We start from the raw sequence: 5100 nt of genomic DNA, 5'->3' as shown, positions 1-5100 counted from the left end.
TCATGATTGCATTGTAATCTCATGTTTGCATATGTTTACTCAAAATTTCTCCCCCTTTGACATCATTCAAAAAGAATTGAAGGGCAAAGACAAAAAAGTTGTAGCACATTAAGAACATTGTCATATTACACAAAAGCGTAAGGAGTGGAAGTACAAGCCAAACTGAAAAATAAAAAACAAACAAAGCAACATCATATCTAATACATAGAGAGTGCTTAAGACATCACAAAATGACAAACTAAATTAGTTATCAGCATCATCATCTTCCTCTTCAGCTTCTTCTTCATCTCCTTCCTCTTCATCTCCTTCTTTATCACCTTCCTCACTGCCTTCCTCTGATTCTTCATCATCACTCCGAGGAGCAGAACCGGTGTCTATAGGATCAACACCGCGGGATGAGCTAGCCTGAAACTTCTCAATATGAGTGAGGTGCTAATCAAGTGAGGAACAGGTAGTGTGAAGTGAAGATACATCCTCCCAAAGGGATTGAAGTCATGATCTCATGACTCTGCTAAAGGTGGAGAATTCATGATGAAAGGGAATGAACCATGAAGGTGTATCAGCAGGAGGTCCTTGGTCTTGAACTAGAGGCGGAGGAGGAGGTACAGCTTCTGGTGCTCTTTGAGGTCTACCTCCTTTCAATAACCAACCTTGTTCGTGTTTTTCATAGCCCATTTGCTTGAGGGTTGTGGAGGTGAAGAGATCATATCAGGTACGTTTGATGAATAACTCAAAAGGTGTGGTAATGTCAAGCTAAGCAAAGATAAGATTTAACACACCTCCAAAAGGAAGTGTGACACGAGCGGCTTCCAACTTAGCCCACATCCATTTCAAAATGAGGCTATAAAGATCAAGTTTTTTACCCTTTAGTAAACACTATAAAACGAAATAGTCGACGTAGGAAAGATGATCATAAGATCCGACCTTAGGTAGGATGTTGTTGGAGATGATTTTATGAAGTATTCGGGCCTGGAGGTTCAATTGCTTATACATGGGTGGATGTCCAAAATATACGGGTTCATTTACCATAATCAGCGGTAAAAACTCTTCAGGTGTGAAGCCTTGCTATAGTATCCATGATTGAGTGAAGGCGGGACATTTGAATTCACCGAGGGTGATATGTAAAATGGGAGCTAGAATTTAAGGAGTCAAAACTATTTTCTTGCCTTTAACTTTAGTAGTGAGAACACTTTCTCTAGAAATCTTGTTGGCATAAAAATTTTTGACTTGGTGTATATTCCTTTGGTTTGAAAAACAACAAAATTTTTCCAACTGATGTTCCGAAACATAGGCAGTATTTCATAGAATTCATAATCAAAAAAGGTGGTGTCGATCACCTTACCAAAGATAGGGTTCATGGAACGGAGAGTAGAACAATATTGGAACTTAGATTGGGGAGTTACTAACCATTGCTCGATGTTGTTATCGTCCCTTTTGGTAGAAGATCCTCGGTTTGTCGTGGTCTTAGAGCGAGGCATCGTTGTGTTTTTGGAAAAATGGAACCCTAGAATCCGAGAGAAAAAGAGTAGGAGAAGGGGATTGAGGCTTTGATTTGAAGGGTTTTGAGTGAGGGAGCAAGGAAGATCAAAGGTGGGGGCTTCGGGTGAGTGATGGAGCAGGAGTCAGTAGCTTGAAGTTAGGGTTTCGTGCTTTAAAATATATAGATCCCGTTCAGGCGCTTGAAGATTAAGCTCAGTTGCCTGAATATTTACACAATTGGAATCTCAACAAGCAGTAGCACCTCAATTGCCCGAGGTCTACTAGTTCAGGCGCCCGAACCTTCAATATACAGTGCTCAGTCGCCTGAGCTTTTAGACTCAGTCGCCTGAAGACCCTAATTTCTTGTTTTTTCTCATTTTGCTCAATATAAAACCTACCTTAATCACTTCCCTACTATGTAATAGCCCAAGTTCTCTTCTAATGGATATAAATCTTTCTTCGGAAAGAGGTTTTGTAAAGATATTTGCCCATTGGTCATTTGTGTTTATAAATTCAAGTATGATGACTTCTTTTTTAACATGATCTCTTAGAAAGTGGTGTCTTATATCAATGTGTTTTGTTCTTGAGTGTGATGTAGGATTTTTAGAGATGTTTATAGCACCGGTGTTATCACACTTAATTGGAATAGTGTAATATTCTAAATTGTAATCATTTAATTGTTGTTTCATATACAAAGTTTGTGCACAACAACTCCCAGCTACTACATACTCAGCTTCAGCAGTGGATAATACTACAAAGTTTTGTTTCTTAGAAAACCAAGACACTAGAGATCATCCTAGAAAATGACAAGTCCCACTTGTACTTTTTCTATCTATCTTACATCTTGCATAATCGACATCGAAATAGCTAATCATTTCGAATCCGGTGTCCTTGGTATACCAAAGTCCTAAATCAATTGTTCCTATCAAGTACCTTAGGATTCTTTTTACTGTTATTTGATGTGATTCTTTAGGTGCTGATTGGAAACGTGCACACATGCAAACACTAAACATTATATCGAGCCTATTAGTTGTTAGGTATAGCAAACTTCCTATCATACCTCTATAATATTTCATGTCTACTGGTTTCGCTTATTCATCTTTATCAAGGCTTATGGAAGTGCTCATGGGGGTACCTATGGGCTTACTACTTTCCATATTGAATTTTTTAAGCATATCTTTTATGTATTTGGATTGATTTATAAAAGTTCCATTTTTTTTGCTTGTTTGATTTGTAATCCTAGGAAGTAGTTTAACTCTCCCATCATACTCATTTCAAATTCCTCTTGCATACATTTGACAAATTCTTTACATAGATTATCATTATTTGCACCAAAAATAACATCATCTACATAAGTTTGGATTATTAACATATCATTTTTCTTAGATTTGATAAACAATGTATTATCAACCTTACCATTAGAAAACCCTTTATCCAACAAGACTCCACTAATTCTTTCATACCAAGTCCTAGGGGCTTGTTTCAAACCGTATAAGGCCTTATTTAGCTTGTAAAAATATTTAGGTTTTTGTATATCTTCAAAGCCCAGTGGTCATTCTACATATACCTCTTCATTAATATAACCATTTAAAAATGCACTCTTTACATCCGTTTGATATAATTTAAATTCCTTATGAGATGCATAAGCTAAGAGCATCCCAATTGCTTCCATTCTAGCTACAGGAGCAAATGTTTCATCATAGTCTATCCTTTTTTCTTGGTTATATCCTTTAGTTACAAGTCTAGCTTTATTTCTAACTGCAATTCCATGTTCATCCTTTTTATTTCTAAATACTCATTTAGTTCCTATAATTGAGTGATTATCTGGTTTGGTAATTAATTTCCATACTTTACTTCTTTCAAATTGATTTGACTCTTATTGCATGGTAATTATCCATGAGTCATCACTTAAAACTTTTTCTACATTCTTTGGTTCATCTTGAGATAAGAGAGCATAGTGATTGCATAAATTTTTCAAAGAGGATCTTGTAGTTATTCCTCTTAATGGTTCTCCTATTATTTGATCTTTTGGATAATTTCTTATATATTTCCATTCTTTTGGTAGTTCAGTATTTTCAACAGCATCCTTTGGTTTTTCTTCTTCTTCTTCTGTTTCCACTATGTCTAAGTCTTCTTGTTTTTGAGTAGTTTGTACTTCTTCAATTTTTATTAGTTTTTTGAATGGGCTTTCTTCCTCAAAGGTTACATGAATTAATTCCAAAATTGTAAGGGTTCTTTTATTGTATATTCTATAGGCTTTGCTTTTTAATGAATATCTTAGGAATATCCCTTCATCAGTTTTTGCATCAAATTTGCCTAAATCATCTTTATCATTCAATACATTAGCATTTACAACCAAAGACATGGACGTAAGAGATGTTAGGTCTTCTACATTTCCAAAGTTCATAGGGAGTTTTATTCAAATTTGTTCTTATAGAAACCCTATTTATTATATAGCATGCAGTGTTTACAGCTTTAGCCTAAAAGTATTTTGGTAGATTATATTCATTTAACATTGTTCTTGCCATTTCTTGAAGTATTCTATTCTTTCTTTCAACAACCCTATTTTGTTGTGGAGTTCTAGGTACTGAAAAATTATAATTAATTCCATGTTCATTGAAAAATTTATCAACATCTTTTTTGTTGAATTCTCTTCCTTGATCACTTCTTATGTTTGAAACATTATATCTTTTTATTTTTTTATTTTGAAGCTTCTTGCATAGATTTATCAACATATTACAAGCTTCATCCTTGGAGGCTAAAAACAATACCCAAGTAAACCTAAAATAGTCATCAACTAGTACAAAGGCATATTGTTTACCTCTTATGCTTTGGGTTCTAGTAGGACCAAACAAATCCAAATGTATAAGTTCTAAGGGTCTACTAGTAGATATATGTTTCTTCTTTTTAAAACTTGTTTTGATTTTTTTTCCTAGTTAGCAAGCATCACAAAATTTATCTTTTATGAACTTTGAATTAGGTAATCCTTTAACTAAGTTCTTTTTAGATAGGTTTGATAATAGCATGTCCTAGTCTTCTATGCCACAACCAACTAGCTTCATTCATGGCAACCAAGCATATTACTTCTTGAGAGACTAAGTTTTCAAGATTTATACAATATACATTGTTTACTTTATAGGCTATGAATAGAATTTCATGATTTCTAAGATTTTGAACTATACACTTATCTTGCTTAAAGATTATATCATGACCTTTGTCACTAAGTTGACTTATACTTAAAAGGTTATGTTTTAATCCATCAACAAACAAAAAATTATCAATAGTTAGTGAGGGTTCCTTACCAATTTTACCTATACCGACAATTTTTCCTTTGGTGTTACCGAAGGTCACATAGCCTCCATCTTTTTGAACACCCGCTGTCCAAGTGCCATTTTTCCTTTGATAGAGTAATCCTAAATTATACCTACAAGGAAGGATTCATGGTGCTACTATTGGAACCAAAACCTTCTTAATTCTTTTTAAGTCATTCCTAGTTTTAGTGTTTACTTTCCATTCATTCTTGATTTTGACATATTTCTTTTTAAGTCGACAATTGAATTTTATATGTCCCTTATTTCTACACAAGTAGCAAGTAATGTTTTCATGTATATTTGTAGAAGA

The sequence above is a fragment of the Malania oleifera genome, chromosome 6, assembly GCF_029873635.1.
Source record: "Malania oleifera isolate guangnan ecotype guangnan chromosome 6, ASM2987363v1, whole genome shotgun sequence".
In the NCBI taxonomy this organism is placed as follows: domain Eukaryota; kingdom Viridiplantae; phylum Streptophyta; class Magnoliopsida; order Santalales; family Ximeniaceae; genus Malania; species Malania oleifera.
Note: the sequence above shows the minus strand (reverse complement) of the source record.